Genomic DNA, 27,795 nt, shown 5'->3' on the forward strand with positions numbered 1-27,795 from the left:
TAGGGAAATTTTCACAGCCTAATGAAGACCTGTGTGTAAATCGAAAGCCATCCCACTTATCCAAGGAAATGGACTGAAGGAACATTAGGGGCAAAGAAAAGCCAAATGAGCAACTGAAGTCCAAAATTCTATGTCAAGAGCAAGACCAGAGTCATTTTAACTTAAAATTATTAGCACCATTGGTATTTTTTCCCACTACTTTAATCATTATTTGCTTACTTCATTCACAGATATTTGGTGCCCCTAGTAGAATGATCCTCAAACTTCAGTGTCCATGGGACTTAACTGAAGAAACCATTAAAATACAAAATTCTGGATCACTGCCAGAGATCATGGTCCATTTGGTTTGGGGAGGTGCCCAAGAATCTTACCGTTGACAAGTTTTCAGGACATTCTGATGCATGTGGCCCCTACATACACTTTGAGAAATAATTTTATAGCACACAAGGCATAGGATGAAGCCCCAAACAGGATTACAAACATAGAGAAGACCTGTTTTATTGCTCAGAAAACTTTAAACTAAAAAGTGATATAGATTTTAACATTCATGATAAATAATAATAATATAATAGCTACCATATGCCAGGTATTATTCTAGTTTATATTCACATATTAGTTCAATGATTCCTCACAATAACGTTATTACTCCCATTTTACAGTGGAAAAGACCGAGGTGCATAAAGATTAAGTAACTTGTCCAAGGGAGCCCAGGCCTGGCTCTCTCTGGATAAGCCCAACCCTTACTCCTGTCCTGGGTTATCTCCCAGGACTGTCCTGTACTGTAAGTCACAATACAAGGCAATGCACAGTAAGTGCTGTGAGAAGGACACACCCAAGCCGGTCCAATGGGTAGAATGGAGAAGGAACCTACATTTATTGGGTGCCTACTGCATGCCACAATCCATGTATTTTTAAAATTTAGACTTCAATACCCAGTGTGGTCTAAATTATCATCCCATTTTACCTTCAGATTTCTCTACATAAAGAATGAATAATAAAATACCTTATCTCATAGGGTTGTTAAGAGGATTGACAAAAATAAATCATGTAAAGTATCTAACACAGTGCTTAGCAGTAAGCACTCAACAAATGTTAGCAACTGTTAATATTATTTGTACTACCATTATTTTAAAAATTATTTTTAACCAACAAAATTATGTGTATTTATGTTGCACAACATGATGTTGTGTAAATTGTAGACTAGCTAGATTGCACTAATTAGCATATTCATTATCTCACATACTTATTTTTTTTGTAGTGAGAACATTTCAAATTTACTGCCTTAGCAACGTCAAGAGTTCAATACATTGTCTCTATCATGATTTAAAGTTGAGAAATCTGAGGCTCAGGGAATTTAGAGAACTTGGTCAAGGTTACCCACTAGCAAGATCTTGGATTTGAACTCCTGTCTCCCCTTAACATGCTGCACTGCCACCCAGCTTCGGGGAGGGGAGAATGCCCTTCGATCTGGTGACCCCGGGCAGCTTCAGGGATGGGACAGCACTAGAGCTGGCCCTTGCAGGATGGGTGGGGTTTCAAGGGCAGCAATAACAGGGAGGGTATTCCAGTTTTTGCCTCAGCCATTTCACCTCACTGAAATTATGTCTGTAATTCAACAAAACCCAAATCTCTCAAAACTTCAGCCTTCAGAACTTCTGCCAAAACAAATTTCAGGCAGGTTAAAGAAAAACGTCCCTGGATTCCTTCAAGATACTCGCGTGACATGTGCAGGGAAAGCTTGCGTATTTAGGGCGGAGATAGGGGTTGGGCGGCAAGGTCGCTGCCGCAGGTGGGACGCAGTGTCCTGAGAAGGCAGCCCACGGCCAGCCTCATGGGCCCCGAGCGTGAGCGTGAGCCTGCAGAAGGCCACAGCCTGCTGGACGATACCCCGCTCCACGGGGTGGAGTAAAGGAATTTTGCTGCAATGAGCCTTTATGGGGGAAATTCAAAGGCTAAAATTTGTAGCTCCCTAGCCTCTGAAGTTACACCCACAGAGTGTAAATCTTTTATCAATGAATTGTTCCTTCAGTGCCAGTCCACCGTGAAAGAAAGTTGCAGGCTGGAGCCTGCTCTCCTGGCTCCCGGGCCAGTCTTCCTTCCCAGCCACAACTCGCTCGGGCCAGGGTTTCTCTGCAGAGGGTGGCTGGCACCTCCACAGTCCTGGCCCCAGAGCAGCCCCAGGGGAAAGAAAGGGGAGTCAGAAAATTCCCAGTAAGTGCTAAGGAGAAACATTAAGGGGAAGAGAGAAAATTGGTGGGGCGGGGGAAGGGTCAATAGGGGATGGACTAGCCAGTGAAGACATCACCTAAAAATAGCATCTAAAGAGGACACAGATACCTGGGGGGGGGGAGCGTTCTAGGTGAAGCAGCAGAGCAGAGGCCTGGGGTGGAGTGTGCCTGGCACACCGGAGCATCAGAGGAGGACTGCAAACTGCCCACCCAATATCCATTTTCCTTTTCTTTACTAACAGAGATCCTTTGTTGTTGAGAAGAAAAGTGTTCAGCTAAGCCTCTGCATTTTCCAGCCTCCTTGCAGTTAGGTGTGCCATGTAAATTAGTTTTTACTTGGGAGGATGTGGGAGATGAAGTCTGAGAGGGAGCAAGGAGAATGCAGACTGCAGCTTCTCTCTGTATGAGAAGGGATCTCACTGGGGAGTTGTGAGCAGAGGAGAAGCTTGATGTGCATGGGTTTTAGCAGGATCTCTTTGATGGTTATGGAGAGAAAGGCTGAAGGGGCAAAGGTAAGAGCAGGCAGCCAGCTAGGAGGCTGTTGTAGTTACCCGGAGTTATTCCATTGACTATAGCTTGCTGATATTTGCTGTTATTTTTGGAGCCCTCTAAATGCTAATGATGGTTCTATGACCCTTCTTTCCTAGGTTCTATAACTTTTTTCTCCCTTAGCATAACGTGCATGAAACAAACCTCTCTATTTATTCCCACTGCCGAATGTCGTCCCTGCTGATACTAAACAGTGACAGCTCTGACACAAAGAACTGCAGGTGAATCTGAGTTGATAGAGTAGCAAACACTTCATACCAGTTCTCTCAACACTCACTCCAGTCCCCTATTCATGCGTCTTCCTATACTTCAGAGGCTGGAGAAGTGGAAAGTAGAGTGATATTTTCCAGACCTCCTTGTAGCTACAGTTTCTAAGGTGATTTGAGTTCTACCAGGTACATACTCCACTGCAAGACTTTAAGGCAGAAACGAGCAAGGCGAGGTGGTGGTCAAGTAGAGAAACATGAGATCTTCTGGAAAGCATGGTGCTAAGAAGGTGGACATGGATTCTTTAAGATGAGCTGGCATTCTACTGTCACAGGTGCCACGTGGTGAGTGACAAGATAATGGCGGAGGGATATGCCCCCAAACAGCATTTCTCCTGGATGCACTGTTCTTAGCCAGCACTCCCAAGCTTGGTTCCTTGGCCAGCCTAGATATTCTGCAGGTTTCCATCAGCCTGTAATAAACTATTTTTGATTAAATGAGTCCAAGACAGCTGCAAAAGATCCACCCATCTACCCTTAGTTTTAGACTTCAGGAACGATGGGGAAGCAAAAGGGATTTCATCAGTGTTCTGTCCCCATTTTAAGGAGACTTCCTGGAAGTTCCTCACAAGAATTTCACTTGCATCTCACTGGCAATAAAAACTAATTTACATGGCACACCTAACTGCAAGGAGGCTGGGAAATGCAGAGGCTTACCTGAACACTTTTCTTCTCAACAACAAAGAATCTCTGTTAGTAAAGAAAAAGAAAATGGATATTGGGTGGGCAGTTTGCAATCCCTGCCACAGATAAATTCTTTTAGGACTCTTGAAACTTATTGCTAAATTGCCTTTTAGAAATGTTTACACTCTTATCATCAAGAAAGTGAAAAACAAAACATGGGGGAAAATTAAATGTACAAATCCAAATGTTCAGTGTAGTCATAAAATTGTCTCTTGCTGTCAACAAAAGTTTTCAACAAATATTTGATTGCCAAAAATAATACACCAGGCTCTGTTCTAGAAAGTGGCAAGCAAGCATGGGACAAAACAGATAAAGAGCCATTCCTCAAGAGCATTTGGTTGCAAAATATGGGATTTAGGGATTATGTTGTCATTTATATAGAGACCTTAGGATTGGCCAGTTAAATACTGATTGTTGACAAAAATTGTGAACTGGGTTTTGGAATGCTGTTCTGAAGCCTTCCTTTGACATAGGTTTTGAATGTACAATCCATAGTCTGTTAAGGGCACTTAGAATTTGTGACAATAAAGTCCAACAAAGTTCCAGCATGTGTTAGCAAGTAGAATACTTACCTTACTATTCCCCAAAGTGTGCATATTTGTGGAGAGGGGGAAAGGAAGAGGCACAGTGAAACTACTCACCTAAGTTAGAGTTCATGAGGTACAAGAAGCTAACAGGTGGGGGGTGCAGGTAGAGGACAGGGCGGTGGGTTGAAAAGCACAGAAGGCGAGAGAGCATAGAGGGAGCCATGGGTGGTGCCCATTCATGTAGGTGTCAAGTGAAAGGGTGACAATGACAAGAGGTGATCGTGCTGAGGAGGGGGCCAGATCATGACACTGTGTGAAGGAGTGCCATGTTATTTTGCTGATAAAGGGAATCTTTGAAAACTTCAGAGCAGGGATGTGATGTTACCAAAGCAAGTAAAAGGGTAGAGGCAAAACTATTAGCACAGTGCCCGGCACCTGGTGAGCACATATTAGATGTTAGCTACAGTGATATTTATTATCATTATTCATTGATTACAAACATTACTCTAGTAGCAGTGTGGAGGATGGGTGGAGGGATATGAGATTAATAAAGAGGATTTGGACAACTGACAATGGCTGTGACGATCAGAAGACAGAGAACAGAGATATGCAGGAGGAAAACGACAGGACTTACTGGGGGATAAGGTAGCAAGAAGAATCTAGGATTCCAATGTGGGTGCCTGGGTGCATGATAAAGGACATGTGGGCAAGCGAATATTTTGCAGGGGAAATATGGGTGCCTTTCAGACATCCAGATGATCATGTCCTCTTATGTCCCAATTTTCGATTCCAATCTAAAACACTGATAAAAATGCCATTTCAAGGGACCTGCTACTTCCATTTAAAGTGAAGTGACCAAGACTTCAAATGTTTTGGTAGGGCTGGATTCAATATTGCTGTTGGAACCAAATAAGGAACAAGATCACCTGTCATCTCACTCTTTTCTTGCAACCTGGGAATTTTCTTCCTGGCTCTTAGTTAACATGCTACAGGAAGCAGAACATTTGCTGAGGCTCTTTTCAAGGCTGGTTTTCACATGAAGATACTCACCAAAACCAAATTTCTGTTTTCATTTGTTTTCCTCTGCTCTTGTCAGGAGTGGAAGATGAAAGAGGGGAATGTAGTGAAGGCTGTTCTCTTGCCTCAGTGGCAGAGAGCAAGGGCCTTCAGGAGTTGCGCAGGCCCACCTAGACCATCTAAATGAAGGGATGAGCAAGGTGCCAAGTGTGCACAGGCAGACTGCCTGTGTAACAACTAGCTCACAGGAAGCTTTTCCAACAAGGAGAAGCTTCTTTGAGGAGTAAAATCCTTGTAATTCACTTCCCTCACTAAAACACAGAATTTCTACATACAAGAGCTAGGTGTTTTGTAAAAGCAAGGGTAATCTATAAATTAAATAGGCATTATTAAATTCTATTTTACTTGCAGCCCATTTATTTTTAGGCCTAGCATAATTGCTTCCAGACCTTGAGCTTGCTGAGTTGGTGGATTTCTCTGGCTCTGCAACGTGACCTGTTAATAGAGGCTCAACTCCAGGCACAAGGATAATAGTCCCCTACTCCCCCTAGCACGCTCAAGGGTCAAAAACAGAGCCCAAACCAGAAAGCAAGAGATGAGTTTTTTAGTATCTTTCTGATTCTGCCCCTCATTCACCCAAGCCATGGGATTATGTTAAACCCAATCCAATCCCCTTTCTCTGCCCCCATAGTCAGGCAACAGCTTTCCCTTCGGTGTCCTTGTTTAGAAATAACAGTGTGCTATATAGAGTAGTGGAGTCAGATTTGATTTGGAATCTCATGTCTGGCCCTTGGGAGCTCCAAGTTAATTTGGTGCAAGTTAACTTAATTCTTCGGAGCTTTCAGTTTCCTCACATGTACAATGGAGCTAATAGATTTATCTCATAGGGTTATTGTAAGACTGGGTAATTTAACACAACAGATATAAAGGTCTCAGCACACTGCCTGATACTCTATAAATTTCGGAGATAGATGGATGGATGGACCAAAAATGCATGTGCTATAGGGTCATTGCATCCAGGCCCAGTTGTACAAGTTTCCAGTAACAAATAACTGAGTCTTGACTAAAGACTTTTAATCAGAGCCAATATTCCAAACAAAGCAATGACTTTTACTACCTACAATATTTCTGTGGGGAGCAACAAGACATAATATTTTTAGAGACGTTCCCACAAATTATTTTTGAAATTACATAAATTTGCTATTTTTTCACCAGGCAAATCAATCCTTTCAATCTAGGGTCTTGTCTCCAACAGTGACAATTGAAATTTTGCAAGAAACCACTGACCACTGCCTTTATTCATCCAGAGCCCTTCCTTTTCATGAGTTAATTCCTCTTTATTCCCTGAATATTATATCTGTAAAAACTTTACACCTAACACAAGCATTTAAGTTACCTTTTTATTATAATTCATTTATCTTATGTTCCCAGGTTATTATACCAGAAGAATTATAAGCACCCAAGCACCATCCAAAAACATGTAAATATAATTTGCAAGAAAACTTCTGACAGGTCCCTTTGGGCCTATTTGATATAAGCCTAGTAACAGAATGCATTTAAATTCAGTCTATTTTTCTGGCTAAAATTCCCCATTTTTTCCATGTTTATATAAGAATGTGTTCACTCTTTCCCAGGGGCTAGACTTCATCCTCCATATTCCCTCTGGGGTGTAGCTCTATAATGGACCAGTGGTTTTGATGACTTCCCGAAGTTCCCTCTCCTAGAACACATGATCTGGAAAGACTAAACCAGGGGCAAAGCAAGCAGAAGGATGCCTTGAGAGCACTGGTAATTTCGATGCTATGCCTCTAAGGAGTCGGAAGTGGCAGCACCAAGACAGTTCAGAGGACCTGGAAGAAAGTAGAAATTAAAAACCTCTTCTGGTGCACAAATAATGTTCTCCAGACTTAACAGGGCATGTCGCGTGCATGAAACCTCCAGCCTTTCCTCTTTCCAGTTCACTTTTCCCTCCACCACTACATTTGCCCTCCTAGGATACAGCTATGGTTGGGTCAGAGCTCTACTTAAAATTCGTTAGACTTTGTAATGAAAGCATTAGCCTGGCACAGGAGCCCTTAACCCTGTGCCTTTCCAGCTTCACCTACCACTGTTGCCTCTCATATCCCCGACTTCCAGCACACTGAGCTCGTCCTTCCCCAAAGTCACCATGATTTGCTTTCTCCCATGCCTTTGTGTTGGCTGTTTATTTTACCTGGTAAAATCCCACCCATTTGTCAAGGCCCGGCTTAAATATAGTCTCCTTAGGGAAGCTTCCCAATACCTAAAGCTGACATAGTCCCTCTCTCCCCCGTGTTCCTGGGCACTTTGTGACAGACCTCTATTGTGACAATGTACACACTAGTGTGTGATTAATTTTTATTTGTCCTTCTTCCCTATTATATGGTGGTATCTTCAAAGAGAAAGAAATATGTTTTATAAATTTTATATACTCCAGTGTTTCAAAAAGAGCGAATGAATTAAAGAATAAATGAATGAACCAACCCAGCATGAGGGTCCAATGGTAGACCTGACAGAAGGTGGGCTATTAAGGAGGGAGCCACCCTTTAATCCCACACTGTCTGCATTATCCTACTGGCTGGGTTTGTAGAGAGTTTCCTGGGGGCTGGTAAAAAGAGATCCCCAGGGAAAGCCCCCTGTTCACAGAAATGCCAGTGCCCCTTGATAGGATGAAATGGACCTTCTAGGTTGCCAACTTTTTCTATCGGGAAAATTTGCCAAAGAGAGGACAGTGTCACATACTATCCTCAGTGAGAGTGGAGCAGGAACTGTGGGGGAGAAAACAGGGTACAGAGATTCCTTTGCAGAAAAAGTACTGCTCTGTGGGCCAGGAATTCTTTGCTTTAGAGTCATATGCTCTGGAATGTGCAAGGGGAAACAGTCTCAGTGGGGTCTTGACTCAGCACGGCCTGGAGCTGATGCTCGGGGCTGTTCTGCTGGGTCCCAGGCATGTAGATTTGCAGCAGTCTGAGCCCAGTTGCACACGCCGGCATGTATCAGTACAAGCCCTAAATCAGAACCACCCGCTACACCTCCTCCCCATTCTCTGGCGCTGAGCCCTACCCTTAACCCCCCTTCCCTTCACTGCAGGCTCATTAAGGCCCTTCCCAGTGCAGAGACACTGCATTTTGGGGACTGGTGGAGTGTTTGATATTTTCCACTCTGCGTGTCAAGGGCATTTACAGTCGGCGTCAGAATGTTATGTCGGTCTGAGGAGGTACTTTGAAGTGTTTGTGGTAGAGGCCACATGTGCAGGCAAGATGTGCCTCCTCCCTGCTCCCTGGATCCCTGAGGTTCCTGCTCAGCAATTTCCCAGCATCATGTGACAATGAACAACACCACTTAACCCTTTACTTCTTGGTGTAGTGGCTGGTTATTGTTACTATTTCGAAAGGGCGTTTCATCCTCCTTCTACTTCTCATCTTTGGAGATGGTTTGAAGGCTTCTCTCCTTGCCTTATGGTCACCATTTCTTGCAACATTTTTGCGGTTGTTTTTGCTACCACTCTACATGAACTTATGTGTAGAAACGTATTTCCAAATAGTACACACAAAGCAAATGCGTGGATCGTAATACTGCACAGATGGTTCTTGACACTTTCATACCATCCCAGAGCCAACTCAGAGAGCTGGCAGGCTGGCTGATCCTCCCCTTTCAATCCCACAGTGTGTGATGCTCAGCCACAGCACAGAGAGCCCCCAATTGGAACCATTGTGTTTTCACTTTACTAAATGGTGATTCACAGGTGGCCCTTCAAATGTCACTTGGCCTAGTCCATGAAAGTCTAGAGTCCTGAAACCCTGAACTAAAAAAAAAAAAAAAAAATTCTTCCATGTATAAAGAACATTTGTGCCCCCTAATATTTTGAAATAATTTTTTTTTAAAAAAAAGGAATAGAAAAAAAATCAGGAAAAAAATATGAGACTTTCAGAGGAATGTTATCAGCTGACCTGAGTCTCCCACTGGGCTATGTGACTCAGCCCATGCAATGGAGCAGGGCTTAGACTGACTGTCTCCAAAGCTCCTTTCACTCTTGAGGTTCTGCCATGCTCAGCTCTCAAATAGTCTGGAAAGGTCTTGGATGTGGCAGGATGGGTGGGACTGGAGGCACAGGGCTTCTCTTACAGGCAGTGGGCATCAGTCTCTCTGGGGATCAGTTTATGTTCACAAAGCACTGGGCAATCTAGCAGGGACAAAAGAGTTTTTAATGAACATAAGTCACTTTCAGCCACCCAAATGTCAAGACCTTTTGGCAAAGTTGCCTTGGGCTCAAGTTCATCACATAGAATGATCTCTCCTCTGTAATGATAGCTATACTTCTTTATTTTAATTTAGGAATCTGAAGAAAGGAAGAGACATGCCTTAATATTAAACTATTAAAATACTAATAAAAGTTGCCATGTGCCAGGCAATGTGCTAGACAATAATGTGCTAGTTAAGCATTACCTTATTTAAGGCTCACAATAGCCTATGAGGTAAGGTCTATTATCTGAATCTAAACCTCAAAGAGGTTAATAAAGTGCCCTAAAGAGTATTAAAAAAATGGAGGATCCAGAACATGGGCCCAAAACTTTCTGACTCTAATCAGTATCTGTGTGGCTGACCCCCATGGCACAATTCTGCCTATTCAACGAAGGTCAGGGTCAGTGACCTTTTCAACTTCTAAGACAATTCCTAAGATGCCACCTGCTCTTGTTCCACATTGTCCCCAGCAATGAGTCGGGAGAGTTTCATCAATACCTACTGAATGAAGGCATTCGCAATGGCATGTAACAAGCCTGGGAAAGGTGCTGAATTTCTGTGATGAAAGTCTGCCCGGGGACTTCCCCAACACACACAGGGCACTTTCCCAAAGCAGTCAGGGGATTCAAACCCTTTGGAGCCAGGAATCCATGTTCCCTGTCCAGAAATCCCTCTTTGATGGCAGACACTCAAGCTTCTTGCACCTCTTTCTTCCTATACCACAGGCTCTGAGCTTTATTGGCTGCCAAGAATTAGGTACGCGCGCGCACGCACACACACACACACACACACACACACACACACACACACAAATGGATCAAAGAGGATGACATTGGATTACACAGTTTGTTGGAATAACTTTGCTGTTTATGTTTGCTATTTACAGGGTCAAAGTCTCCCCTACCAAGTAGTGCTTTTGCTCTCCTGTGAAGAGCCTCACTGAGAGGAGCAACAAAAAGAGTTAATAGTGTTTTGTTGCAAAGCTGCCTTAACTTGTGAGTTGCTCCCAGGAGGGCTGCTAGTGTGGGATTAGGGGAGGGGTATACCATGTTTTCTTTTACATTTGCTGGAATGAGAAATCTTTCCAGTCACTGTGTCCTGGAAATAAAACATTTGATACGGAAGAGTGTCCAAGACATGTGATCCCTAAAAAGCCCATTTGGCCCAATGCTTGCATCATGTTTTCCATCAAGAATTGCTACCTTGAGTCCCCTCTGACCTTCAGCAGTGGAGACCCTGACCCAGCCATTCCCTAGTAAGGGAATTGTCCCTTTATATGGCTCTCTCTTCTTGGCGAAGCTTATTTATTTTGTCTCCAATGTACCAGAAAGAAGGAGGTATGTTTTTCTGTTGCAGAATGGATAGATCCAAGTATTTTCATTTGTTTTAGAGCTGAGTTGGCAGCTGGTTCTCACAGGAGAGGGGACTGGCAGCTAAATCAATTTTAAATTAGGTATTTGTCACGATTCAGCTTACTCATAAACCTTAAAAAAAAAATCCCAAAACTTAAAGGTCAAAACTAACAGCCCTAAGATCTGCCTGATTTTTTAAATTAATAAAGACAGTTGGTGGTCCTTTGCCTGATAGCCTGTATTACTACCCCAAATAGTTAACCTTTTCTTTATTCTTTTATTGCTCTACATTTTCCTCTATATTTTTTGTCTTCTCTTTCTTCCCTTGCTTCATATTGTCCCTTGCTCACTGACTCATATCTTTCATTTTCACATCCTCTGTCTTTTTCTCATTCAATACTGTGTGTTCCAGATTTGAAGTAAGCTGGGAAACCAGTGGAATATAATGCACTTTGTGAAACAGAACCTTCATTTCAAATCTCTATCTGCAGCAGGGCTCACTTCTCCCTGAGTCTGTTTTGTGTTGCTATGACAAAATATCTGAGACGGGGTCATTTATAAAGAAAATAAATTTATTTTGCTCATGATTCTGCAGGCTGGGAAGTTCAAGATTGGGCGGCTACAATTGGTGGCTTCTGGTGAGGGTCTCATACTGCATCAGAACATGGCAGAGAAGCAAAAGGGGAAGTGGGCATGTGCAAAGAGACCAAACGTGAGAGGCGGCCTGGCTTTGTAACAACTCACTCTCTCAGGAATTAATCCCTTTTCATGAGAACCAACTCAGTCTCAAAAGAAAGACTCACCTAAAGGGCCTAATAGCTTCTGAAAGGCACTACCGCCCAACACCGTTACACTGGGACCAAGCCTCAACATGAGATTGCATAGGGACAAGCCATCTTCAAACCATGGCAACTTCCACATGAGAGAACACCCTAGCAACCTCTACCTGAGCACTCACCTTTCCGTTGCTATTTCTTTACTTCTTTATTGTCATTGTTTTCCTCTTTTTTTCCCCTTTTCAATTTCCTCTGCTTCCATTCCAGAGGGAATCAGATAACTATTATTCATTGAGTATTGAACACGTGCCAACTTTTCACTAACTCACTAAAGATAAAATATTGAGCACTTTTAAATTATGTCATTTAAGCATAACTGGAATTCTAAAAGTTAAGTGATTTTCTTACCCTTTTATAGGTAAGGAATCCATGCTTTGCCCAAGCCAGTATGATGTGAAATGGATTCCACCCCAGTTAACCCAGTTCTGCTATCTTTACAGATGAATCCTCCATTCTCCATTCTTCTGCTGACTCAGAACTGAAGGCTCTGGTCACCTAAGGTCTCAGGACATTTCAGCTTAAGGTCTGGCTACCTTCAGACCTTGACATTTAGGCTCAAGCTTCTTTTGGGTATGGTTTCAGCAAGGATGGGCCAAGGTCAACAGGAGTATAAAGGAGGGGGAGGAGCCCTTTGGTTCTCTTTCATCAATTGCCATTTCTTTAGATTGTTTTTTATTCCTAACATAGAAGGAATAAGATCTAGTGTTCTGTATAGTTAACAATAATTTATTGCACACTTCAAAATAACTGGAAGAGTAGAGCTGGAATGTTCCTAACAAAGAAATGATAAATGCTTGAGGTGATGAATATCCCATTTCTTTAGGGTTAGGAAATAGTTCAGGCATCTCTTTTCTTTTCACCTTGAGAGCTTTAGGGAGAAACAAGTACATTTAAACAAAGAACTATCTACTCAACCTCCTTTTAGAAAAGTTGCACTGATAATGGCTTTACTTGTAAAGATTTGATGATGACTTTGCCTATTATAATATTCTGCAAAAATTATACAGTAAATTGAGTTTCCTTCCTATCTTGAAGCAAGTTATATTCTATAATTTCAGTGTTGATAAAGGGAATTAAATAGGAAAATGAGCATTCCAGGGATCTAAATGGACTCAGATATTATTTATTTATTTATTTATTTATTTATTTATTTATTTATTTATTTATTTACTTTGGTGGGTCAACTGGATCTGAGTAAAAAAATGATAAATTTGTATTATAAGCAGGAGAATATTGATTTTTATATTTTAATTTGGCTCTGTACGTTTTTGCTACTTCCACCAAAGTCAGCTAAATTAAGGATGGTTCATTTTAAGAGTTTCCATTTAATAAATATGTATTTATTTGTGGCCCATTTTAGTTGACTCATCCTGTAAGAATTCTCTTATTTGGGAAAAATGTATACTCATCTCATGTGCTCCCCTGGTATTTCATCTCATGTGGCCTCTCTCCGTCATTTGTCTCATTTTTGACCAGCAGTGGTGGGGGCAGGAAGTGTGACTCACCCAATTGGTGGTCTTGAGGAGAATTAGCGATGTTTAGCCCTGCCTCTTCCTCACTCCTTCTTGGAAGAGCAATGCTCACAGGGTGCATCTATTCATCTCTTTATCACTAGTAACTGGCTCCGTCCTTGCGGATTAAGAAAACTGGTCCCAGTCCAATGCTGCAGATGAGTAAGCTGGTACAATTTCAAGGTCAAGACCAGCTAATTTGCAGGGCCCAGTGAAAGGTAAAAACATGGATCCTTTTGTTTGAAAATCAGGGGAAAATTCTATTAAAGGTACACATAAAACTTTTCGTTTTTTCTGCTCTTTCTCTCTCCCTCAATTTGTCATTGTACTTTTCATTTGCTATTTAATGTCATTCTAAGTAAACCCAAAAATTTAAATTATTGCCATGAATTTTTTCATTCATCTTTATATTGTGCAATAATAGTTTTAAATGAAAAATCAGAGCATTTAGCTCCCATGAAAAACCACCAAAATTCTTAGTTTATATTTATTAGCTTATTCTTGGGGTGGGATGGAGAGGTCCCTCAAGCTGGCCAGAAAAGATAAAGACTCCAATAGCAATAAAGGACACTAGCAAGCTAACAATAAAAGACACTTCATCAACCTGATAAAGGTCACCTATACAAAAAAACCATAGCTAATATCATTCTTAATGCCGAAAAACTGAATTTCTTTAAGATCAGGAATAAGCAAAGAATGCTTTCTCTCACCACTCCTTCCAACACTGTAATAGTGGTTCTAGCCAAGGCAATTCGACAAGAAAAGGATATAAAAAGCAGTCAGATTAGAAAGGAAGAAGTAAAAATTATCTCTATTTGCAGATATATGATCTTGTACATAGACAATCCTAGGGAATTCACCAAAAGACATTTGTTAGAACTAATAAATGAGTTCACCAAGGTTTCAGGATATAAGATTAATATATAAAACTTAATTGTATTTTTATAGAGTAGCAGCGAACAACTGAAAATGAAATTGGAAGGCAATTTCAGTTATAATAGTATCAAAAAATAAAATAGTTAAGAATAAATTTAACAAAAAATGTGCAAGACTTATACAAAGAAAACTACAAAATATTGTTGAAAGAAATTGAAGAAGACAATCAATAGAAAAAAAAGCAATTGCTTAGGCCTACCGCCTGTCCTTCCCATTGCTGGATTGATGCACCAGTCCTTAGGCCTGGGAGCTGGGAAAATTGATCCAGGCACCTCCCCTTTCCACAAGCCCACTGTCTCATACCATAGCAGATAGCTCACTCCCAAAGATCTTTAAACCTCCACGCTGGGTCATACTCAGTGTTTTGATTGGAGTTGGGGAAAAGTGGGGAGAGATTTGAGAGCCTCACCTCTCCCAAGATGTGGCCTCCAGATGGTCACCCACCATAGACACCAAGCTGCTGCCAGTTCAGGGTATGAACAGACACTACCATGGCTCTCCCAAAGATGCCATGGATAGATGCACTCATTCCTGAGTCTTCTCAAGCCTGCAAGGGTGGCAGTGGTTACAGAGTGAAAAGGGAGAAGATAAGCAGCGATAGGGCCCTGGAAGGCAGAGAAACAGTTGGCAAGAACTCATTCTGGCAAGAAGGCAGGCGTGGAGACTGGTTATGAGCCATGTCTCAAGCCCCTAGAGCATGGTTCTGCATCACATTGGCCTTCACTTGCTAAACACAGATTCAAAGATAAAATCATCAAGAATTTCAAGAGTGTGGCCACAGAACATTTAATCCCAACTGTGAGACTCTTCTTAGCATGGGGCCCTGTGCCACCGCACTGATTGAACATCTGTAAAGCCATCCCTATTTAGGGCACAGTATTAGGAAGTTCACTTGCCCATCGATATAAATCACTACTTTAATACTGGTTTTATCATTAATAGAGGTGGTAGTTTGGCCCATTTGACCTGCCACTTTTTCTTATTTCTCAATTGTTTCTGATTTCTGGCAGAGATGGGGACTTGGCAAAGACTCTAACTTTACCTACCCAATTTTTGCTTCTTGAAAGAAATTCAGAGAAAGCAATGATTAGGTCATATGTATCTTGAGGTCACATTATGTGCTTATCAGATTGGAAGTGGTACTAACTAGTGGTTAAAAACATGAGCATTGGGGTCAAACAAAATTTGGGTTCAACTTCAAGTTCTATCACTTTTAGCTAATGCTCCCTCACAAATTATCTCCCTCCCCTTACCTCATATGTAAAATGTGTATGATAGTAGTACCTACTTCTAAGTATGGTTGTGAAGATTTAATGAGATAATGTAAGTAAGGTATTTGGCATACAGTAAGCACTAAGCAGTGCTTGTTTCATTATTTAATCAATTTAATATAAACTGTATTCTAACCAAATTGCAGGTCTTTTAAGAATAATGTTGAATAAAAACCACAGAAAGGTGATATTGACATGTAAGGAACAGAGCTCAAAAATATTTCAATGACATTAAGTGAGCAATACTTTGGATGGTCCCCTCAAAGGGCAAACCTCTAAATACTCATGAGGAGACATGAGGCAGGAAATGCCTGCTTTAGCTGCAAGTGTTAATAACTAAATTCATTCATCAAAGAGGATTTTAAAGTTGTTAATTCTATTGTCCACTTATGTTTAAAATTTTATTCAATGCTGTATGCTGTTTTAAGTATCAATTAAAATGATTTTTGCCAATAATTTTATTCTGTTGTTTTTCTTTGTTTAAGCTGTCATCTAGAAGACCTAACAATTCCCAGAGAATTAAATTGCTTACCTCTGGTTTTTCCCAGGAAGCTAAGAAACGTGTGTTTTAAGGGAGCATTGTTATGTGGTGGAATGGTGGTATGGTGGGCTCAGAGGTCAGGGAAGTCTGATACTAAAGCCAGAACTACCTTTTAATTTCTCTGTAATAGTAGGCAAGTTCTTCAATTTTCCTGAACCTCATTTTCCTCATCTATAAAATGAAAACCATAACAACATCTCACAGAGTTGCTGAGTAGAATAAATGAAATTTTGTGTGTGTGTATATATGTATATGTATATAATTACACACACACACAAAATTTCATTTATTCTACTCAGCAACTATTTTATATAGTTTCATGTATACACACACATGCTAACCATTGTCATTATTTCACTACTTGCTTTCACTAGCTTCTCAAGGTTTCTGTTTGTTTTAAGGAAATTGACTCCCACTAACATAAATTTGTACTCAAAATATAAACATTGTTAGAACAATAAGATTTGCAATGTTGCCATCAAACTTCTCCTGAATTTGTCATTGAACTGAGAACTCACAACAGAGGAGCCAGGGTCCTTATATCTGTGTCAAATCTTTGCACTGATTCTCATGAGAGTTGAGCAGCGCCTTGCATGATAAGAAAGAGAAGATTTTAACATGGTCATTGCCCTATTGTTCCTGATGTGGTAATGGTATTTTAAAATTTTATCAAGCAAAGGTATTGAGTCTTTTACTAAAATGTAGCTGCTACCACAGGAAATAATGAAAATAACTATCATGTATTGTGCCATTTTTATGTGCCTGACACTGTATTACATGCTTTATACACATTTAAAATGACCCATGAAGTAGATGTTCTAATACTCATTATAAAGGTGATAAAACCAAGGTTTATTAGGGTTATAGAAATTAACCAAGGCCTAATGAGTGGTGGAATTCAGATTTGAACATGGTTCTGTCTGCTTCTAAAGCATGCTGTCTGTCTCTAATCTAATTTCATTCAGTTATTATCTTCTAGTCCCTACAATTTTACATTATTAATCAGAACCTTGCTTCTTAGCATTTGAGGTACAATAAAATAAAATATGTCATTGATCAGAGGTCAGTAAACCTTATAGTTGAAAAAACTTTAAGATCCCTATATTATCACATATATTTGAGTACTCGTGTGAAAAAGGTGAAACATCACTTCCTTAGGCAACAAGATAAATATTGCTGGTTTTTATTCCTATGAAAATATTTCTATTAATTAAGAGCTTTAAAATATTTTTAAATTGATTATAATTCAGTAATTCCACTTGAGAGTTTACTTCTTAAGGTTATAATACCCAAGACCAAAGAAGTTATATGCACAAAACTATCTATATTAGTGTTATTTAAATTTCTACATTAAATATAATCCAGGAATGCAAGGTTGATTTTAACAGCTGAAAGCCAATCAGACCAATATACCAATTTTGTCCTTAGTAATAAAGGACAAAAACCTCATGATCATTTTAGTAGACTCAGAAAAAGTAATTGACAAAACCCAAGAAAATTTCATGTTAAAATCACTCAACAAACTAGGATTAGAAGATAATTTTCTCAACTGGATAAAGGGTGTATACAAAGAATCCATAGCAAATCTCTTACTTAATGGTGAGAGACTGAATGCTTTTCCTCCTAAGATCAGGAAAAAGAAGAGAATATCTGCTCTCACCACTTTTACTCAACATTGTATTAGAGTTTCCACCCAAGGCAATTATGCAAGACAAAGAAATAAAAGGCAACCAGACAAAAACAAAAGAAGTATAACTACTTTTTATTCGCAGATGACATGATCTTGTATACAGAAAATCATAAGGAATCCCCCCAAAAAACTATTTAAACAAATAAATCAGTTCAACAATGTGGCAGGATACAAAATTAATATAAAAAATCAATTTTACTTCTATACACTACCAATGAACAACCTGAAAATGAAATTAATAAAGCCATACCATTTACAATAGCAGCAAAGAGAATAAAATACTTAAGAATAAATTTAGCAAGAAAGCACAAGTCTTATACATGGAAAACTACAAAATGTGTTGAAATAAATTAAAGAATAAATAAATAAATTGATAGATAGCCCATGTTCATGTATCAGAAGACTTAACATTAATAAGATGGCAATTCTCCCCAAAATTGAGCAATAGATTCATTTCCATCACTCTTTTTCATCACTCAATTCCAGTTGCCTCTTTTTTTTTTTTTTTTTGTAGAAATTGACAAGTTGATCCTAAAACTCTCAGGATCCCTGTGCCCTTGTGCAAATGACACAGAATAGCCAAAAGTATGTTTAAAAAGAAGGAAAAAATCGGAGGACTCATACTTCCTGATTTCAAAATCTGCTACAAAACTACAGTCACCAAAATAGGATAGTACTTGCATACAGATAGACATATAGATTAATGGAATATAATTGAGAATTCTGCAATAAACCTTAACACATGGTCAACTAATTTTTGGTAAGGCCGACAAAAAAATTCCATAGGCAAAAAGTCATTTTTTCAACAAATGGTGTGAGGACAACTAGATATCCACATGTAAAAGAATGAAATCGAAGCTCTATCACACACAATATACAAACTAACTCAAAATAGATCATAGACCTAAATATTAATGCTAAAACTATTAAGCTTCTCAAAGAAACATAGGAGTAAGTCTTTATGGCCTTGGGCTAAGCAATGGTTTCTTAGATTCAGGACTCAAAACACAAAGAACAAAAGAAAAAAATAGATAACTTGAACTTCATCAAAATTAAAAATATTTTTACATCAAAGGATACCATGAAGGGAAAAAAAAAGGATACCACCAAGAAGATGCAAAATAACCCGTGAAACGTGAGAAAATACTTGCAAATCATAGATGTTACAAGAAAATTGTCTCCATAATATATAATGAATTCCTACCCATCAACAACAAATATACAAATAACCCAATTATAAAATGGGTAAATTATTTAAATAGAATTTTCTTCAAAGAAGATATGTAATGGCCAAGAAGCACATGAAAAGATCCTCAACATCATCAGCTATTAAAGAAATGCAAATCAAAACCACAAAGAAATACCTGTTCAAATCCATTAAAATGGCTAAAACAAAAAAGTCATACTGTAACAATTTTGGAGGAAGATGTGGAGAGACTGGAACCCTCATACATTGCTGATGGAAATGTAAAATGAGGCAAATATTTCAGAAAACTGTTTTTAGTTCCTCAAAATGCTAAACAGAGAGTCACTGTTTGATCCAGAAATTTTATGCTTAGGTTTATACTCAAGAAAAATGAAAATTTATGTACCTACAAAAACTTGTTCATGAATGCTTATAGCAGCGTGACTCATGATAGCCAAAGAATGGAAACAACCTAAATGCCTATCACCTGATAAACGGATAAACAAAATGTGGCATATCTATGCAATGGAATATCATTCAGCAATAAATAATAATTAAGTAATGATGTATGATACAACATTGATGAACCTTGAAAAAAACATCATGCTAAGTGAAAGAAGCCAGTCATCAAAGACTATACCCCGTTTGGATACATTTATGAGAAATACATAGAATAGGCAAATCCATAAAGATGGAAAGTAGATTAATGGTTGCCTGTAAGTGAGGTGGGAGAGGGGATCAGGAGTGGGAAATTACTGTTGATGTATTTAATATTAGGTTATTAAGTATGAAATGTCCAATCTCCTTAACTACTAAGTTTGACAGTTGATATCTCTGACATTTCACTTTGGCATTTCTTATTTTATTTTTATTGTGAAGGTACATCCTCATTCTTTCAAACTTACAGTTTGGCTTGTGATTATCTTTCAAATTTTTTAAAACAATTTTTCTGAAACCATGGATAAGTCAAAAATTTCAGTTATTTTCAAATATGAGTTCCATCATAAAACCAATGCAGCACAGATGCATGGAAATATTAATACCAATGAAGTGTTTGGGAAAGATGTGGCTAATGAATGGACAGTACGTTGATGGTTTGAGAAGTTCTATTCTGGCGATTTTAATCTTGAAAATGAGCCATGTGGGCGACCTGAGACCAAGGTGGATAAAGATGAGCTGAAAGCTGTAGTGGAAGTGAATCCATCTCAACCTATGCGTGAATTAGCACCAAGGTTTGACGTTACTATTCCAACAATATTGGACCATTTAAAAGAAATCAGCAAGGTAAAGAAGCTGGATAGATGGGTACCGCATGAATTAAATGAGCATCAGAAGAAAAATCTTCTTGAAGCTTGCCTTTCTTTGTTGTCATGGCATAAAGGTGAACCATTTTCTACACTGTATTGTTACATGTGATTAAAAATGGATTCTTTTTGACAATTGCAAGTATTTGGCAATGGTCGGATAAAGATGAAGTGGTGAAATACAGTCGAAAACCTAAAATTCATCAAAAAAAGGTAAAGGTGTCTGGTACCTCAACGCTGGTATTCTCTACTACAGCTTCATGAAACCTGGTCAATAGATTACAGCAGATGTCTACTGCAACCAATTGGACAAAATGATAAGGATGCTTGCAATTAAGCAGCTGAAATTGGTCAATAGAGACAGGCCAATCCTCTTGCAAGACAGCACTTGACCATGTCGCACAAATGAAGCTGCTCAAAACTACAGAGGCTGGACTCAGAAACTCTCTGTCATCCATCATATTCACCAGACCTTGCACCAACCAACTACCACTTCTTCCAGGCTTTGGACCACTTCCTGCAAGGAAAAATATTCAATTCTCAACAATCTTTTGAAAACACCTGTAGTGATTTCACCACCACTTGCTCTCCAGGCTTCTTCACTGCTGGCATAAACAAGGTACTGTTAAGATGGCAAAACTGTGCGATAGTTTAGGCACATAATTTGATTAATTGTACTGTCTCTTATTTGAGATATAATAAACTACACCTTTGATTCAAAATTGGACATTTCATATTTAATGACCTAATACATGAAATTTCTTTTGGGGGTGTTGAAATGTTCTAAAGTTAGAATGGGGTGATGATTGCACAAGTTTGTGAATATACTAAAAACCACTTAGCTGAGCTGAAAAAGCTGTAATGAAGGAACCCTATTCTGAGTAAGTCATAGTGTTGGGGGTTCAAAAATAAATATGACATGGTCTCTGCACCAGAGTAAAAAAAATGAAAAAATTTATACACATTGATAAGGAAAAAATGCCAACGTAGCAATTTAGATAAAAGGTCAAAATTCATGAACAAGTCAATCAGAAGTCAGGAAACATATATATGAGGAAATATTTACTGTCACTAGTAATAAAAAAGATATAACTTAAAACAGTAATAAAGTGCTTTTTCTTCTTTAAATAATCAATCAGAGCATTTGAATTAGAATACTCTGTGCTGGCAAAGGTGTGGTGAAACTGGCAATCTCATGTGCAACTGGTGGCAGTTAAATCTATACCCTTCTGAAAAGCAATTTGGAAGTATCTGTCAAGGGCTACAAAAAATTTTATGCCAGTTGACCTAATAATTCTACTTGTACTCTATCATAAGGAAGTAATTTGAAGAATAGAGAAAGCTATCTGAGAAGGTAGAGAGAAATAACATTTATTGGATCCCTACTATGCCAAGCTCTTCATATATCTTGTCTCATTTAATTCTCTCAATAACTTCATTAGTTATGTACGTCTTACTTCATTTACAGACAAAGAAACTAAAGCTTTGAAAAGTTAGGGCCTCTATCCAAGGCCACACAGCTGGTAAGAGACAGGGTTGGGTTTGATCTCAGATGATTCAGCCACCAGGGTGGCTTTCTTTGGGGAAGAACACTGCTCACAGAAGCAGAGGACCTCACCGAGTCTGCCCTTCTTTCAGATCAGTTTACCCATCTGTCAGACGCAGGACAAGGGTGCACTGAATGGTCTCTAGGGTTTCTCTTACTTTGGGGCTTTTATTTATTGTTATGAATAAGCCTCAGGAAACAAAAATATGAAAATAAGAATTGTGCTGAAAATACTAGACTCACTTTATTTCTCCCTTTATCTTTAGCGCTTTCAGCTGGGATTAATTTTTGCTTTGGATTTTTATCTTGAGTATATTGATGTTTTCTTAAGATTAGCTACTTAATATGCCTGAATATTGAATGAATACACTGTAGTGATTAAACATGTAGGTTATATACATGAAAATCTCTTGTACTATTGTTGAAATTTCTATTCTTGTTTAAAATTATATCAAAGTAAATCATGTATTTAAAAGTTAAAAAAAGCAACTTAAAAGATTATGAATGCTTGAAAAATTGTATTCACAAGGATAGTATAATAACAGAGAAAAATGGTTGTTATAATATTAGGTGAAAAAAGGGGTACACAAAGTTTGATACACAATATTACTATAATTGTATACAAAAACCAAACCAATGGTAGATTTTAAAAAGTGAAAAGAAATATAATAAAATGTGAACATCTTTGGACACTATGACTAATAGATACTTATTATTTTCTATTCTATTTCCATTCTATTATTTTCATGTTTTTGTAATAAGCATGCATTTCCTATTTTCCCTTTTAGATTCACTTTTCCATTTACTGAAGTTCACCCTTAAATTCTTCAGTAAGTGTCTGTGAGTAGCCAAAGAAATTTCATCATTATATATCAAAAAATATTTATTTTCTTCCTCCTTCAAGAATAATAGTTCAGCTATGTATATAATTGGAAGGTGATGGTTATTTTAACACAGTACCTCAAAGTTTATACTCCTTTGTCTTCTGTATCTATTGCAAATGAGAAAACTATGGTTAAATTTTCTGCCATTCCTCTGTAGGTAAAATGTCTTCTGTAACTGTTAAACTTTTTTTCTTTGTTTTTTTGATGGCCTGAACTTTTACTACATTATGCTTAGAATGAATTTATTTCTAGTTATCTTACGTAGCATTTGGTATTCACTTTAAATCTGAGGACTCATGGTTTCTTTAAGGCTAGAACATTTCCTAGCAATATCAATCCCTTTGAATATTGTTTCTCTATGTTTCATTTATTCTACCTTTATAAGTCTTAGTAATGAGGCACCTAACACTATCCTTTACTTCTTATAAATTCTCTATCAAATTTATCTCATTATATTCCTTTGCCAAATTCAGAAAATTTCCTGAGTACTATCTTCCATTTCACTAATTTCCCCTTATACTCTTATATGAGATAGTTACTCATCTTTTTGATATTTTTGTTCTAATTATTATATTTTTAATTCCAAGAATTCTATTTTCTTCTCTTTTATATCCATCTGTCCTTGAGTCATGTCTCTTGGTTTTTATTTCATGATTAATTGTTCTGTCTTCATAAAGTTATTACTTCTTTTGATATTTGAGAATCTTTTTTTTTTTTTTTTTTTTATATATTTTTTTTTTATTTCAGCTCATCATGGGGGTACATAAGTTTAGGTTATATTTGAGAATCTTAAACATGTTATTGAAAAGTCATTTCCACATTGTTCCATTATATTCATTTATAGATGTTCGTTGACTTACGATGGGGTTACGTTCCAATAAACCCATCATACGTTGAAAATATTGTGAGTCAAAAATGCATTTATGTACCTAACGTACTGAACATTATAGCTCAGCCTAGCCTAACTTAAATGGGCTCAGAACGCCTAAGCTAGCCTACAGTTGGGCAAAATCATCTAATGCTAAGACTATTTTATAATAAAATGTTGAATACTGTCACAGATAGATATTTTATAGACATAACAAAAGATCAAAATTCAAAGTACAGTCTTTACCAGATGTGTATCACACCATTGTAAAGTTCAAAAATTGTAAGTTGAACCTTAAGTCAGGGACCATCTGTAGTTGAGAATGAGTTCATCACTTGATTACTGAATATGTTGGCCATTTTTCCATGTGCTTTAGAATTTTAGTTTATAACTTTATCATGCATGAAAGATTTTATTTGTTTTTTTTGGGGGGGCAGGGGGAGCGAGTTGGTTTGATTTTTACTCTGCCACAAGATTTGTGCAGCCTCTTATTTGTCACAGTGAGCCTGGCTCTCATCCTTTGCCACATGTGGGACACTGTGTTACTCATTGCCTTATAGGAGTCAAATTTCTTTCAGACTGCTTCTAGTCCCAGAGCCTGGCAGGCCCTTAGCTTCTTCCCTTGCTTACTGCTTTGCTTCCTATTCTCTATCAGATCAGCAAATGTATTTAATATTGTTTTATTGTTTTAGCATGGCTGTGCCTTTTAAATATAAATAGACACAAATCTTTCACTGCTAACTCTTAGGAGTAGAGGAGAAGTTTAAAGTGTGACTTCAAAACTCCATCTTGATTATAAGTACATTTATATTTTTCTTTTTTTCATTTTTAATTATGAGATTTAAGAAATATATAAAGATTCAGAAGTACTGTATTTATCCATATACTCCTACCAAGATAAAATAGATGTTAATTTTTTTCCTTATTTGCCTTAGATCTCTTTTTTTAATTTTTCAGTTGTAACCATTTCAGATGATCTTGAAATCTCCTCATCCTTCCCCACTCTTCTACCAAAGGTAACCATTATTTTACACTTGACATTTGTCATTCCTGTATGCTTAATGTATGTATGAAACATACATTCCTATATGTACACATACATGTCCCTTTATGTTTAACAAAGACATATTAGTGTTTTCCCATGTTTAAAAATTTTTCAAGTACAAAATCTATATAAGTGTAAAACTCTTGAGTTTTCAGTATCATATGTGGGGTTGATTTATGTTGACATTTATCTAACTAGATAGTTTCTATTAATACGATATATTACTCCATTGTATGAATAGCTCACATTTCTCTAATGCAGAATAGTTAGATTGTTTTTGTGAATAATTTGTTGATGTAACAAACTGAGCTAAAACAATCATCCTGAGCTTGTCTCCTTGCACACATACATGAGAGCTTCTATAGGAGAGACCTAAGAAGTAGACTTACTGAGTATTGATGCGTTCAGCTTAAATAAAGGTTGCAATTACTTCTCAAAGTCATGGTAGAGTTCTACAGTTATGTTCCAGAGTTCCCATTTCCCTACATCTTGACTATCATTTAGTATTATCAAAGATTAAAATTTGCCAATACAATGGGTATTAGATATTATCCACTTATTTGTAATTGGAATTTCCCTGATTTCCAGTCAATTTGGGCATTTTTCATGTTTAATGGCTGTTTGGGTTTCTTTCGCCTGTGAATTGTTTTTTCAAACCCTTCACTCATTTTTTTTCTGAAATTTTATTTTTTTTCTTTTTATTCACTATTAGCTATAAATAACTATTCTGTTTGTATCTCCTGTTTGTACATTCTGAATGCAAATGTTTTTTCAGTATAATAGTCAGTAATACTCCTTTCTGATAGTAATACTCCTTTCTGATACCCAGTTCTCCTTTCTTTCTTGGCACATGGAAGATTTAATTTCCTGGCCCCCTTAGAATTAGATGGAGCCATCTGAGCAGTTCTGCCAAATGAATTATGAATAGAAGTGATGTAGGGCATTCCTAGGTTAGAGCATTTAACTGACAGTGTGAAAATTCTAGATCCTTCTAGAATTTTCTCTTTCCCTCTGGCAGGGTCTTGGCAATGATTGAGATATGGGTGCTCCGTCAGCCTGAGTCTCCATGTAATTATAATGAGTAGCACTCACTCCCTGCTGACTCATAGTGGGCAGGAAGCATGACCAAGATATAAACCTTTATTGTTTTAAGCCCCTGGAATTTTGGTGGTGTTGTGTCATAACCTAGCTGATGAATAGAATTGGTTATATGTGTTGCAAGTAACTTCGTTCCATCTGTTTTAAACTTCATCTTTTATTTTAATGTAATTAAATTAATAAGTCATAATTTTTGGCTTTTATGTCTTTTTTTATAAATTCTTTTCTGTTCAAAATCATAGTTTCATCTAAAAGTTTTAAATTTTTTGTGTTTTGGAATGTATTTTTGTATATAATACAAGGCAAGAAACTAATTTTATTTTATTTTTATATACAGATGACCAATTTTATAAGCTGTTCATAAAATAGCTAAACTTTTCCTTCACTGTTTTGTCTATTTATCAATGCTGCACCATTACTACATTGTCTCAGGTTATTTTAGTGAAAATCTCTGAACAATAAATTCTCTGTTTTCAGCTGAAAATATTTTTTTATTTTTCTCTCACTCTTGAATGGCTAATTTAGCCAGTATATAGAATCTTAGGTAGACAGATTTTTCTCATCAGTACTTTAAAAAATTATTGCATTAAGTTTTGACCTTTTACCATTAAATAGTTTATTTCTCATTTCATTGGCTATTACTTTATAGTTAATCTGTCTTTTCTATCTGATTGCTTCAAAGATTTGGTCTTTGGCTTTGGTGTTCAGCAAATTCATTACAATATGTGCAAGTGTGGATTTATTTTATTCATCTGTTGAAAGTTTCATTTCTCATTAATTATAGAAAATGTAAAATACTGTCTCTTTTGTATTTTCTCTTCACCATTTTATTCCTTATTTCTAGACTGCAATCACATAAATGTTGGGTCTTTTTGATTTCTTCTTCATATATATTTTTTGTTTTGTTAATTATCAATCTGTGCTACATTTAGGAAATTCACTTATTTGTCTTTATTTTTGTATGCTTTTAGCAAAATCATTTTAAATTCACACTGTTATCAAATTATCTCAGGTTCCTGGGAATCCCCAGCTTGCTGTTTGTGATATTTACTAATTTTTATTCATGGAATATTGTTTCTCTGCAAAGTTTTATAATTTTAATCAGAATTTACCTTAAATGGGGTTGTTTTGTTTTTCTATGAGAATTTATGTTTGCCTCTGCCAAATGACCAGGAGTATCACCAGCCATGAGCCAATTTTACCATCATTTTCTAAGCTTAGGATTTTCTAGATCAAGTAGGTCATGCAGATTTAAATTTCAAACACCTGCCAGAGAGAGTGCCATATCTATAAAACATCAGGAGATATACTTTTTATTCACCTTTCCAAACCCAGATAGTGGCATGCAAGCTTCCTTGCCACATCTGCATATTATTAATATTGGTAGTTTGTTGTTGATTTTTTTCCCCAGTTCACTCTTTAATTAAAGTTGCAAGCTTTTGAGGTCCTGGATCTGTGTAGATGGCCTTTATTCTAACTCTCTGCCTTACATGGTCCCAAGGCATCGTCATCTACCTCTATAAAGCCAGTAGAAACTATGTCTCTGGTTTACGAGAGACACACTCCATATACACCATTCCATCATTTTTTTCTCCCCTACCTATTTTCAGTCTCCTTTGATTCTGGAACCTGGGGATTGCCCATTCTCAGCTATGACAGCAAAAGAACATTTGCTATATTTTATTGAGCATTTCTAGATTTTTGTGTCAGAAGGGTTTATAGACTATATAGGATATCAATTTACTAGAACTGTAGGCATATCATTCAACCATTTAAAAATATATTTTAAGTTGACAAAAGAAGATAAATGTGCATGAATTCCATTTTGTGTTTATTTTGAAAACAAATCAAAAGTGTAAAACTTCCCTTGCCTACTTGTTTCTGACTATATTTATCTTTCATAAAAGTCAGGCAGACATAGCTAAGCTACTTCATTTCCTACTGCTAAAAGAATGTCCAAATCTTTGATTTTACCAGTATAAAGACACTTTTTAGACTATCGAACAGTCACTGAATCTTGCTATGTTGATACCCTAAGACTGCCTAAGACCTGCCACTTGCAAGTTATGTAATATTGAACAAGTAATTTAATATAGGAACAAAAATCTATCCCAAATGGTTTTTGAAAGGTATAAATGAAATAAGAAAGTAACATACTTAGTCCAGTGTCTGGTCATAGCAAGCACTATGCTGAGT

The sequence above is a fragment of the Lemur catta genome, chromosome 3, assembly GCF_020740605.2.
Source record: "Lemur catta isolate mLemCat1 chromosome 3, mLemCat1.pri, whole genome shotgun sequence".
NCBI classification, from domain to species: domain Eukaryota; kingdom Metazoa; phylum Chordata; class Mammalia; order Primates; family Lemuridae; genus Lemur; species Lemur catta.